We start from the raw sequence: 14,443 nt of genomic DNA on the forward strand, positions 1-14,443 counted from the left end.
GCAAAATCAAGGGGCAATATGGAAAAGGCCAGTCGGCAAAATTAACAAGCACATCTGGAGAGAGCAATTAACAGATAGAAACAGTCGGCAACGTGTGCAGGTACATCCAGAAGCGAACACATGTACAGAACAAGCTATGGGCATCCAGCAACAGCCATAGTCAACCTATACATCGCTGACAACATGTGCCTGAAATATATGAACAGCTGGCAACATGTGCAGCTACATCAAGGCTGGAGTGCCGACAGGTGCATTCGCTCTATTCAGAACATTGTATGGGCAGAATGGTCTTGGCGCTGTTTACAAACGTGAATTTCAAACAGTATATGTGAATATTTGTAATTGTAATGATGTATGTGTACAGGTGAAACTTTTTTATAACGAATCAACATATGGGGAAACAAGCGCTTTGGATTAAGGCGCTATATAAATAACACATCATTATCATGATATCTTTTATGTGACTTGTATAATAAAAGTAATGTTACATTCTTCACAACACCACCCCTGCGAGGGTCCATTACTGTAGGACTGCTTCTCAGTCAAGGGTGATGAGAGTGATTACTACCAGAAGCTTCCTTTTGTTTATATATTGTATCAAGTCTAAGACCCAGTAGGTAGGAAGGTCCACTTATCGCCTGCTCTGGGATTACCAGTTGGGTTCACATATAAATCTATGGCCAATTACTTATTTTACAGATTTATAATGCGCCTATTTAACTTGGCAAGGCGATTAAGTATGTTAGCTGATAAACCCCTGAAGGCATCCAGTACAAAATAAACACTCACTCTTTCCCTTAATACCTGCCTATACCAAGGGGGCTAGCTGGAAAGCAACATCCTAAAACGACCAGTCTTCATTCCCTCCTGAAAATGAGTAATGCTGGAGCCAGGTGCAGAGAACGCAGAAGTGAATTCCATAATGTTGATGCATAGTCTGAAATGCTCGCTTTTACTGTCTCTACACACTATTTTGAATTGTTCTTCTTAAAAACAAGGTTGATCCCAATGCACTATTTTGTGGATCTGGCAGGATAGCCGGGGGGCAGGGGGAATACAGACAATCCCAGAAACTCTACAAGGCTCTAAGGGCAGCCAATGAGGAGTTAGAGGGACAAACATCTGATTTCATGTGATAAGATTGGCAGTCATAAGAAGCACACTTCCCAAGGAAGCCACCTTGGTGTTTGAACACTCAATAAGCGTGCATTTCCCAGTCAATAGTGTCCGGACAACTGTACGAATATCTTTTATAGGTACAAAGGGCCCCATTTTATTCAGTAGGTGTAGCTGCCAGAAGCCGTCTTTGACATGATCTCCATGTCTCCATTCAAATTAAGTGCAGGGCCTAGAAAGAAAGCAATTGCCTTAGCTGGCACCTTCTGATGGAATAAGCTGGAAAGAGCCTTGTTGCATGGCACTGAGCTATTCCCTAAGTACCCCTCCCCTCTTCCATGTAGGAAAGAACAAAAACTCTGTTTTTGATGGATTTAGTTTGGGAAAATCTGGGGACATCCAGGCCTCAATACAAGGAAGATACCTCTACAGGTGATGTGGATCAGCAGCCGACAACTCTTTGGAGGTAGAATTGTGTGTTCTTGGCATACGGGCAAATAGTATCCTCTGCCACCAGGTCACACAGTGGCTCCATCTATAGCTTGAATTGTAATGGAGACAGCATCGACCCCTGGGGAACCACACAGGTCACTGGATGGGAAGCGGACCTAGATGTTTCCACCTGGAGAGTTTAAGAGCAGCCCGATAGAAAGGAGGAAAACCCATCCAGGACACTTCGACCTATCCCAGTCCGTCTCTCCAGCATCCTTAAAATGGGCCCATGGTCATCTGTGTCAAAAGCCACGGATCGGTCTTGCCGCTCAAGAGCACAGGGTTCGCCACGCTCCATCCAGCAACATGTACAAGTCACTAACTGACAACATCTGGGAGCAAATCCATAGACACCAGTCAAAATGTGAAGGAAAAATATACAGACAGAACGATTTACATACTCCGTGTACCTGATTTTACATGTCTCTTAGAACGTACGGAAGGACAAAGCTGGACATGAACAGCATTGTGCATAAGTACACAGCGCCACTCCTGCTCAGTCCACCGTCCCGGTTTACACAGTGCCAGGTACAAGATTTACTGAGACGGCCTGTATTTTTCAAATTCTGCGGTTATGCGTCTAGAACTCTCTATGAGCTCGAAAGCAAGCAAAAGTCAACAGGCTGGCATTTGTCAACACAGTGAAATCATGTAATAATCCACCAACATCCACCTAGAATTAAAAACACTTCACCTGAAAGCAGACAAAACAGGTTCCCTGCTCATTGGTGCATGACATCAGATACTCCGCCAGCACGCCAACACCACAAAAGATCATAGAACGATTACCATAAAAATTAAATTACATCCGTCGCTGAAAGGCTGGATAACCAACCTATCATTGAAGCATAGGTAAATCCGAAGAATTAGTAGTGGAGTTGCTACTGGGTGTAAAGATGGAATCATTAAAAAAAAAGGCATCATCATAGACAGAGAAGAAATCTCACCAGAGGTGGATTAAAGAAATATCCAGAAGTAGCCATTATCTTAGAAGCTGCTGGCCATGATATGAAATTAAGAGCCAGAGTGGCAGTGGATGCGTGCCCGGTCTATCCTCCGAACGTCTATGCTGCCTCCCCGTCACTAGCAGGTCCAAATAGAAGACCATTCCTCTCCACATGAAACAGCGGCCCAATGAAAAACAGAATAAAACAAACAACAAGACTGGAGCGCGAAGTTCCACCCAAAGAAGGCCACCATTGCTTTTCTGCACTGGGCCTCACACTCTGGAACGCTCTACCTTGCTGGCTCTGGTCTGAGAGCGCGTCTTTTCACCCTTGCCGTGCAGCTTTTGCCCAGCATCCAGTCTTCAGAGCGCTCGAGTATCCTCTGGGGTTTCTGCGCGGTATAAATAACCGCCTGCAACTATTGAGTCAGCAAAGATTCCAAGACAAAATCTGGCGCCAGTCAGCAACATTATAATTACAGTCAGCAACGTGCAGACCGCGGGCATCTTTGGCAATCGGTACCAGCAATGTCTTAATGCTGTAAACATTAAGACAATAAGCATGGGAAAAAGTCAGCAATATTAACAGGTGAAGAAATACCTGTAGAGTGACAGCAACACCAGCAGGTAGTGAGCAATAGATATAAATCGGAAGACCAACATGCCATCAAAACTATGTTCCCTAGGATGGCTAACTTTGCAAAATTGTTTCCACGGACACTTTGGCTGCGATAGTGCATCAGAAATTTGACAGCATCATTGGTGCACCGCTTTCCCTCGACCCCATCACGTTTATGGCTTGCAAAGGCCATTTAACACGAGCACAGCACGCACAAAATGATAAAAAAAAAAGACTTATGCATAAAGGGTTTGACTGGATAGATTTATCTTTGGGTCCTTTCTTAGGAGTTGCGAGCATATATGCAACAAAAATACATACAGGCCCACTCATTTGCAACTGTATCCAGATCATCAGAAGTGGCTTTATGGAGAATAACATTACAAGGCGTGCCAGTCTTGGATATTCTAGTCTACAGCATCATTGTCAGAGGCATGAATAGGTGCTTCGTATTGTCCCGGGAGGATAGCTCAGCAGCAACGTGTTCGCCTTGGAAGCAAGATGACATGGTTCGATCCCCGGTCGCGCTTAAGCGCATTATAAATACGCAACTAGGACCACAAAAAAAAACAATTATGCAATTAAAAAAAATCCTGTAACAGCGCCTCGATGCTAAGTGCTTAAAAAAAAAAATGTGAATCCAAGAGAGAAATATCCTTGTGGTGTTCAATACGTGAATGCTCACTACTGTTAATATGTAACACCTGCCAAGCTTAGCAAACCACGAGGGAGGATGTTGTGATATCAGAAATTGCACACCAAATCACGCCCAGGGACTCCCAGTTTTGGCGGATCAGGCCATGCGGGTTTACATGATCTGCCCATGTTCACACACTGGGATAGGGCCCCGTCTGCCCTGCGCACACTTGACCTCACATCCTCGCAGCAATAGATCCTATAAGTATTTGTTTATGGGAGGCCGTTCAAGTCAAAATTACACCTTTGTGAATGTGAAGTTATCAAAGAACTGGTTTTATATCAATGCTTTGAAAAGTAAAACTCTCATAAGAAACTGAACGTGAATATATACACACAGTCTTAGAAACATGTCGAGCAAAAAACAAACGAGGACAGCTTTATTTTTCCCCAACCTGAATGCACGTTTACAGTAGCAGCCTCCAAAGATACGCAAGCCTAAACAAATCTCATTTAGGTTTTAAAACTGTTTGCAGTGAAATAAAATGCCTTGAGAAAGAACCCGTTTCAGGCATTATTCCACACAGCATGCAGCGTCGAGCTCCTCCCATTTAACACCCACCATTCACACGCATAAGGGACAACGTCCTCCAACAGGCACTCCACTCCCCCCCGCCACCCATGAACTCCTCAGCCCTCTTGTTGCAATGCTTTGTTGACGCAAACCACCCCAAGGGCAGCCATTGAGCTTCCCTGCAACGCTAATTGCTGCTTCAGAAGAGCAATGCAGGACATTTACTTGTCCTGGACAAAGCCCATGAAAATGGGACAGTCCTGTAAAAGGCGGTGTTATGTCCTGGCCGGTGGTAGCGCAGGCCAGGCAGACCAAGGCTGGGGCCACCCAGCCGACATCCTGGGGGCACCCAGCAGACACATGGGCTCCGTTCAGGCAGCATAATTACAGCTTGCGTCGGGATCACCCAACATGACATCAAGGCTGGTGGCACCCAGCAGACATCTTTGGACCAGGGGCACCTGGTCAGCCTGTGGGCACACAGGTTCCTCCATGGCCTGGGCGTTGCCCAGCAGGGGCACGGGCTTCCAGTGATCGAGTTGCACAGCAGGGACTCATCAGGCATGGCAGACGGCCATGAGGGACAGCGATGCCCGGCTTGGGGCACTGTCATGGTGGAGGGCCCTGCAGGGCAGGCCGCTGCGCAATAATTACACAGCACACCATATTCAGTTACTCTGAGCGGGCGGTCGCTCATTCTTTTTTATTAAAGCTAGTCACGTGGTGACTGCCATGAGAAAGGAGCACGAGTCTGGGAGATACCATGCTCCCCAGGAGGGGTAACACATTACAGACGGGACGGTTGGCCACCCTAAATTGTCCCGGGCACCACCAGCAACTTGTGAAGCTCGCCTAACAAACATGCAGCCCGGGGAGTAACTCTCACTGACAATTGGCAGTGCCTCGAGATATTTTCAGTAAAAGTGGTTTCCTTCCACACCTTAAAATGTTCTGCTTCTGGCCCGGCCGGTGCCGCCAATGTCGGTCCTGGAGCTCGCATGGCGACCATTTTGCCAAATCCCAACAGAAAATCCTACTAGAAAAGAAACAAGCCACCCGTGATCCCATCCGGCCAAAGGCGTGCATGCGGCCTGGTGAAGTGCTGACCCCACCGCAGCGTCTCTGGGAGAGAGGGAGGGTGTCTACGGCTTCCAAAGACTCTGTGGTTTGTACCTGATGCCGTCAGTGGTACTAAGCGGCCATTTGCCTGCCGGTTTTTGCAAGGGCAACGGGAAATCAGGTGTGAACGTGTGGGCACCAGGCGGTTCATTTATATAGTGTTGCCAACGCTCGTCTTCTGTACACTGTAGTTGGAGCATTTTCACACACTGCTCTTTTATTTCGGCACACTGCCCATTTGGACACATTTCTGCACACTGGAGGTCTGTGGCTATTCAAAGCTCAGTGTTTTGCATTTCATCTCAAAGCAGAGCCCAGCTCCATTAAACTTTTAGCAGGATTTGTACCCAATAATGCCATTTTGCCGGGCCTCCTGGTCCTGCAAAAGAAAAAGAGGGTGTGTGGTTTGCTGTGGGTAAGCGGGAACAGGCAGGTGTGAATCTCGTGATCCTGTGTTGATGCCTGCAGGCCCTGCATGCTTGGTGTCCGTGTGATTCTGGTGGCCTGTAGTAGAACCCTGGATGTAGGCTTCATTGGGTGGACTAACAAATCCGGTGGCAAATGCCATCACAGGAAGTGAACAAAATGTAAAGTAAAACATGCAAGTTTCATTAAATTGGTCTTTTTGGCTTGAAGATAGTGCACAGGTCTAATAAGCAGTTGTCTCCCAAGATTAATCATGACCACCTGGAGAAAAAAAAAAAAAGAGGGGGACGTTTTGTGTAATGTTGCTGGCAAACAATAAAAGGTGCACCCCTTTTAAACTGAAAAGGTTGTATTTCATTATTTCCTGCAGGGTACAATCCTAATGAGCTATTTCACAGGCACCGTGATCAGAAGTTTACGTGGTCTGTGGGTAAGTGTCTCCTCCCTGTATCAAACCACCTGGGTTCGAATCCTGGCTTTGGCAGTGTGGAATTTTCCAGGTCAGGGAGACCTTTTTGCTGGACCTGGTTAGACAGGAAGTAACGGAGAGCGACCATCAGCAGAGCCTCCGTTACTACTCAGCTGAGGGTTTGTGCACTGGCCTGTTGCATGTTCATGACCATGTTGGTCGGATTCCGTTTGAAAGGTCCCTTGGAGGGGCACCTGAATGAGTCTGGTCTCCCACAGTCCTTTGCTGGCAAGTTATACAGAAAAGCTATCCTTGGGTGAACGCTAGCGCAACCGCGTGTCGGTTGGTTGAAGGTTTAGTGCAGCTCTTGTGTGTTAATTGCATAGCAAGGTTTCCAGATGCTTCAGGAAGGTCAGGTAGTTTCTTTGGGCTTGGCAGTTTGGGCAGAGAAATCCAGATTTTGGCTGAGAGGAAGATCCCCCATGGCGTTTCTGGTTGACAGTTGGCACGATTACTAGGGCAAGGTGGCTCTTGATGGCTGGTGGTGAATTCATTTACTTGTGATCGGTTCTAGGCACCTGCCATGGGAGACGCAGTGGGCAACGCACCTGGGGGTTTGAAGCGAATCCTCCATTTGAAGGGGAGACAGTGTTATGAAGGATGTGATGATAGGTTTGCACGCGTTACAGCACAGAAGTCCAGATGCTGCATCCCAGACCCTTTGAAGCCTGTTGAGTAGGTAATCCAGAAACCACAAGTAAAAGCGGCGAGTGTAATCCAGTCTTGCGGTTACTAGTGCTGTCTCTGCTTTGGTTCTGTGCGTTAAGTACAGGTATAGCATGTTGCATGAGATTTTTCAGACTTGAAAGAAGCAGTTCCTTGCAATGGCTTAAACCTGTGATTCAAGTGCAAGGTTGCGTCCACCACGAATCCAAGCTTTCTGACCGTTGTCGTTATCAGATGCAGAGGCGTTGCTAGGGAGTTTGGGGGTTAGGGGCTAAAGGGGCTATAGCCCCTGGTGTTTTTGTTGTAGCCCCGGATAGAATCTCAGGAGCTACAACCAAAAGGCTAGCTAGCCGCCAGTCCTGACATTTCCGACATTAGCGTAGCCCCGGGTGTTTTTCAGACCTAGCAACACCCCTGAATTCAGAAGCAAGGTCCCATTCCTTCTGGGCACAGGATTTGCATTGGTCCAGGTGGTGTGGTGCCAGAGATCACACATTCTGTGTTGGTTGGATTATATTTCAGTCGGTTTGTCAACATCCAGGAGTCCTCTAGTATGTGGCAGGTCGTGAGAGCCAGTGTGTGCAGTGCGTATTTGAGGCATGTGAGGCACTCGTTTTGAACAAGCTTCAGGAGCGCAGTCGTGTAGATGTTGAAAAGGAGAGGCGAGAGTCTGGTTTATTGAGGTACTCTGTGTGCGAGATAGCAGGGAGTGACCTGAAAAGAGCCGTGTGTACCATTGCCACCCCTCTGTCAGAAATGAAGTGATCATACATAGAGCCGTTCCCTTTACTCTCTGATCATTTTAGTAGGAGTAAAAGTTACCCACCTTTGTGACCAATGTACTCCAAGTCCATAATCCCACTTCCTCCACTGCATAATAAGAGGAATTTAGGTAGGGTTTAGGAAACATTGATCTGTCTCTTGCAGTAAAAGTAATACACAATTGGCAACATTTGAGTAGGCTAAATACAAGGCCTGTGAGGACTAGACGAGTACAATTGGATACACTCTCCACTTAAACTGGGAGCTTTCCAGAGCTCCATTTCTGTTGTGCAAAACACTTATGTTTTGCAGTTTTGTTTCACTTTGTTCACCTGTGCAGGGTTATACTCGTCTTATGGGTTTAATGAGAGTGGAGCAAACTGTGTTACTTAAATTGTATCACTGTTGCACACTGTAGACAATTTTGCCGAATGGTAATTGCTTGCATGTTTCCCTCGTTCAACAAGGATAGAATTTCAATAATCAGACTTTGAAAGGAAAGCACTCGTAACAGTGTAGGTGCCCTTGCCACCCCAAGGTGTGGAAACACTGACCGAATAAAGACAAAATGGGCCCACAACAATATTTCTCAAAGAAGGGAGGTTATTAAAAGTACATGTGCAGGACGGGCATGTGTATATTCAAAGTAAAGCCATACCACTGACTGCTATTTCGGTATGCCAGCTACCACTGCCACAAAGAAGCTATCAAGAACTCCACAAGGGTATTAAAGGTGCATGTGCAGGAAAGGCACGTGAACATTCACAGCCACTCAATACCACAGACTGCCATTGAGACATACATGCCACCCCAGCCACAAAGTAACCCTCGGCTGGCTTTTGCACAAATACACCATGTCTGACTCGGATAATCTGACGGTGCCCGTCAATCCACCAGGGGCTCTGCGCTCGAGACTCAAAGACAACCTTATCATGCAACTGGCCACTCACTTTGACCTCTCAGAGACCAGCAACCTGGGGCCCAGCTGGAGACAGTGGGCGAGGGATTTTAATGTGTATATCAGGGCCATAGGTCCCTTGGATGATGAAAAGAAGCACAGCCTACGGACGCTGGCCATAGGTCCAAATGTGCATGACATAGTGGACGAGTACTCTGCTAGATCAACTGACTCGTATACGGGCTTAAGGTCTGCCCTTACCGAATATTTCACGCCCCACACCAATGTGGACTATAAACGTCATATTCCACACGCCTAAACAATCAATGGACGCTTGCGATGTGCCGCTGCATCCGCTTCAAGCGTTGTGATTTCAATACCTATTCCAATGAGGGGGCCCTGCGGTCCCAAATCATTGCTGGATGTGAATATGCCAACTTTAGGAAAAAGACTGCTCCAGAAGCCTTGTTGCTGGAGGAAATACTGTGCCTGGCAAGATCAAATGTGGCGCTGGCACTGCAGGTGTAGGGCATGAGCAACGTCAAAGTCTCCAGTGTACAGTCTGAGGGGGATCAACAAAGTGGAGGCCACACCACCGCACAAAGGCAATGGGGAAACTTTCTGCTAACAATGCGGATACGAGTTTCCCCATGAAGTTGCTTGCCCGGCCATGGCCAACAGTGCTTGGCGTGTGGGGGACACAACCATTTAAAAGCGGTATGCCGTATGTCCCGCAGTCAGGCACGAGGTGTAGGAAGTGGCAGTGCGATGGTACGCATGAGAGAGAAATCCCAAGGACCCCCAGCGGGTACCAGTCAATTGTATGAAACCCCTTTCTGGAAACACCAGGAGCAGAAAGAAGAGGGAGTGTATATGAGAGAACACCACCAGAATGGCGATCAAGCCGTTCATCCACGACACAACCCAAGGGAAGGCTAAAGAGATGCATGTGCTTCCGGACCGAGCAGTACCAACCGGACAGTGGGTCCAGCCAATCATCGGCGGAAGAGCCAAGAAAGAAGGAACATAGCGTAGAAAGAAAGAATATTTCTATGGCCTAGGGAATCCTATTGCAAAGGAACAGAGCCCCATACTGCTACTCCAGGTGAATAACATGCCTACCGAGTTCCTGGTTGACACGGGGGCCACCGTAAATGTCATCAGCGAGGACGTTTATGGCAACATTCCACATGCCTCAAAGTGAGGCCCACAGAAGGGACCATATACCCCTATGGGTCAAAGACCCCGCTGCTATGCAAAGGATACTTCATGGACCAATGCAAATACAAGACTCAATCCAAAAAGGACACCCATTTACCTGTTGGAGGCTGCCACAAACAGCGGGGTGCATTCTCAGCTTTAAAGGTGCTTTGGACATGGGGTTGATACACATGCTTTACCGGCTCATGGCCCAACAGTGTTTTGACCTTTCAGCAGAAATTGAACAACTGTTCCCCATTCTCTTTAATGGCCTACATAAGCTGAAGGGCCGACAGATCACCCTACATTTCAACCAGGCAGTACACCAGTGGCCCAACACTACAAGGTAATCCCTGTGAACATACAGAGGCAAGTAGAAGAACTACACAAGGTGTTGAAGCAGGACATTGAGCCGGCGGTAGGACCCACCCTGTGGGTGCCACTGATAGTACCTGTCCCCAAGAAGGACTCACATGACATCAGATTCTGCGCGGACATGCGCCACTCAAACGAAGAGATCCTCAGAATGGCACCAAGCCCCGAGGATCTCAGATCTGGTCCATCTCCTAAACAGGGCTACAGAATTTTCCAATCTGGATCTAAACAAGGGCTGTCACCAGTTGGAACTCAGTGAAGAGTCCAGGTACATCACAACCTGGTCACACACCTGGGCCTCAAGCTCCTCAGCTTCAGGGTGTTGTCAGCTGCAGAAGTGTTCTAAGCCGAGATGCATGATGTCATCAAGCATTTTCCTAACTTCCTCAACTACAGCGATATACTAGGGTTTGGAAAAGACCACGAACAACACAACAACACAATGGGGAAGGTATGTATGGCACTGAAAGCGACCCATCTTGCGCTCAACAGGGAGAAATGCGAGTTCAGGAAAGGCAACCTTAGACCTTTTTATACAAGTGTTCTCAGCCAGGGTATGACCCCAGCCCTGAGAAAGGAGCTGCACTCAATAGTGCAAAGCCCCCATTCAACGTGTCAGACCTGTGATCATTTCTGGGGCTTGCCAGCTACTGCACCCGATACATTCAAGACTTCCCGTCATTGAGAAAACCACTGAGAGCCCTCACGAAAAAGCAAGTGCTGTTTCTGTGGTCTGAGTCCTGCCAGCAAGCACTTGAGGTAATTCGGCAGTGCATCTCATCTCCAGAGAACATGGAGTATGTCAACACCGCAAGGGAGACAGAGCTTGTTGTCGACACCAGCCCTGTGGTGTTTTGGGTGCAATTTTGACACAAATTGACCCAGCTGATGAAGGGAAATGACACATCTCGTATGAGAGCCGGAGCCTTTCGAAAACTGAGCAAGCCTATTTGCATACCAAGAAAGAACAACTGCCTGTAGTACGGGCCTGTGAAATCACCTGTTCCTCTATGGAAAACCGTTCACAGTGGTCAAAGACCATCTTTTATGGAAATCCACAGGCCAAGATGCCCCCTAGGATCGCACAATGGGGTTTGCAACTTCAATTTTACAGTTTCAGGATCACCCATCGCCCTGGCAAGGAAAAAACCTGACAGACTTCCTATCCTACCATCCCATCGCATTAGCTTCGTCAAGCCCCTCAATTGCTGACCAAAAAATAAACTGCATTGTCCAGGCGGCAGCCCTGAAGGGTATTGAACTATCACACATTGTGAAGGAGATGGTGAATAACAAGGCAATTCACATCATCCTCGGGTGTATTGAATCAAGCTTCTAGAAACAGGCCGATCTGTGGAGAGAGTCCGGCAGGCACGAAAAACAGCAAGACATTGGAGGACTGAGTTTGGTCAAGGAGGAATTGACCGGGTCAGAAGAATGGCATATTACTAAAAGGGACAAAAGGTGTCATTCCATGGATGCTGCAAAGGAGGGTACTATAGTAACCTCACAAAGGTCATAGCGGGATAGTGTTCATGAAGAAACTGCAGAGACAAAAGGTGTGGTTTCCTCAACTGGACACTCAAGTGGGAGCGCTCCTCAAGATTTGCTCCACCTATGCTGTCATCAACCCACACACAAGACCTGAACCGTTGCGCATGACAGCTCTACCAGAGAAAGCGTGGGACGAAATAGCCATTGATTTCTTTAGCCCCATTGAGAGAGGGGAATACATATTGGTAGCGATGAACGAATACTCCCACTTCCTGGACGAGACATGTAACAATTCGATATAGTTTCCTCATTGTAGTTAAATGAAATCGATATAGTGATTGATGCTCTTATCAAGGATGAGGACAATAGCGTAATAGTTGTTTCAAGTGAACGATTTGATCTGACGGTAAACCATGACTGGCTCCTCCATCTCAAATACTATCCATAATGATAAACTAAAACTCAATATCATATATGCACGTCTCTTCCAAGGACAAGGAAACTTGTTGACACCCTAGTCTAGTCTAAGAATATTCAACTGAATTGCTTTTCTTATTTCCTTTCATGGGATGAAGATGATAATTCAGTTCAGCTAACTGCGTCTTATATTCTGCCTTAGTCCATGAGGGTCAATGTCGCCTGAGCGGGACACATTAATTCCACATGATATCATGCATAACAAATAGATGGAGGAAGATGAGGCCTGTCTAGCCCTGCTAGCCGGGTGCAATACAATACACACTGTTTAGTCTCCAGCTCCATGTTTGTACTTACACTGTGATTACATTAAATATAGAAAAATAGATGCCCATGTCTGATGGTGCCATTGGCTGGTACCTCATAGAATCTACTCAGCATCCTGCGTTTCTATTACATAAAATTGCACTGGGATAGTGTTTGTAAGAGCAGAAGTATAACCCTTGGCAAACCCATGCCCCAAAAACGGACAGTGTCTGGGGATCACCACCGCGCTTTCATGTAATAAGGGTAGAGGTCTCGTCTTTGGACGGACAATGTGGATAGTTTAGGAGTTAAGCACTGTCCTCTTACATGGGGGTGTAAAGCCGACTCAGCCCTTAATCATTCCAAGGTCAATAATCAAGAGTACAATTCAGTGGGGTAATAAAAAAATCTGTTATTACAGCGTTTAAAAGTGCGAGTGATCGGGCATGAAGCACTATATATGAACACAAATAATGATTGTGATTATACTAGGTTATATGGCCAAATTTGAGGATCTATAGTTAGTTATTCGTTTTGGCAGAGAAAGCAATTATCTGCAACTATATGTGGCTATCTAAACAGAAGTTATTGTAGAAATATCAAGTTTTAAAGAGACTTGGATCCTGGTTTACAAAATGTATTCAAATGGGACAATCCCACGTTAAAACCTTTTTGTTAATTCAGGGCCTTGATTGTTAGCATACAAATAAATTCACCCTGTGGCTGCAGGCCAATGCCATAAAGAGCCACACTCTTCTGCTCAAACACTCAGAAATCCGCTAGAACACTCACACACAAACACACATTTCTTCCATCTTTTAGTGAAGAAAGTTGTACTGGTCAGTTGGATGGTAAGACAGCTTGCTGCCTTCTTCCGAGGCTTGCATTCAACATGTAACTCATAGGCTCAAGTCCCAGAAGGTCTGACTCCGCCTTTCATCACTCTGAGATTGCTAATTCCATTTGGACCAGCAGCTCGGCCTGGCCAGCACTCAACACTTCACAGACTATCTACAGTGGGGAGAGTGGCACAGTCCTTTGTTATGCAGCAAAGCATCTTCAGCCGCTGGCATAACACATTCTCGTTAATGTGGAGACACCAGTAACCTTCACTTATTTAAATACTAGTTTATTTCACTTAATGCTAAATTTGTCAGCAAACATGTTTTTTTTACACTACCTGTTAGGCCCTGGGGCCTACTTAATAAAACACACACAGCGGGAACGTCTTTCTTTATTCTCATCTATACACCAACTGCCGAATCCTCCCCTGGGGATCCTCCCTCATCGTGTCATGACCACGTGACCTGTCCTTGGGCTTTCCTTAAAGGAGCCGTGCACCATAACAACACCCCCAGACAAATGTCCTTACTTGGGCTTAACAAACTAGAACTAACATGTAGTCTTTTCAACATTCTTCAACAAATCTTGGTGGCCAAATACCAAATATTCTTTTTCCCCCAGAATGTTCACAGTGGCCGCTGAGTCGATGAGAAAACAAAATGATTTGTCGCAGACCTCCACCGAGATTCGAGGTGCTTCCTTTGCGTCAGCGTCATCTAAGATGAGGTTCACAAATTCGTCCTCAGAGTATAAATCATACTGTTTTCATATTCTGGATTATAAGGCTGCGGGCTGTAGTGATTCTGGCGTGTGCTTGGTGGACCGTCGTATTCGTCATGAATGTGCGTGGTGAGGTCCTGTGGGTCATGTTCTTCTTGTTCATCTTCAGGGTATAGCTCCTCAACCACTCTCACGTATCTCCTGGGCCCTTCCTGATAGGGGCGCATTTGGTACGTAGGGTTTTGAGGTATCCTTTGGTGTGGCCTGTATTGTGGCGAGGAGGGTGGTCGCGGTTTGGGGAACGGTCTGCCTTCTATGCAAATTGATTGGAAATGCCCTACCCTACCACAGTTTCAACATTTTTG

General features: G+C 46.7%; 1 protein-coding gene across 3 annotated transcripts in view; it reads right to left on the reverse strand.

Annotated features, from left to right (window-relative positions):
• Nucleotides 1-14,443, reverse strand: part of GAL3ST4 (galactose-3-O-sulfotransferase 4) — a 136,544-nt gene that overhangs the window by 15,738 nt on the left and 106,363 nt on the right. The gene's annotated exons all lie outside the window — the stretch shown is intronic.

Source organism: Ambystoma mexicanum, chromosome 1p (assembly GCF_040938575.1).
Source record: "Ambystoma mexicanum isolate Mex_15411 chromosome 1p, UKY_AmexF1_1, whole genome shotgun sequence".
Taxonomy (NCBI): Eukaryota; Metazoa; Chordata; class Amphibia; order Caudata; family Ambystomatidae; genus Ambystoma; species Ambystoma mexicanum.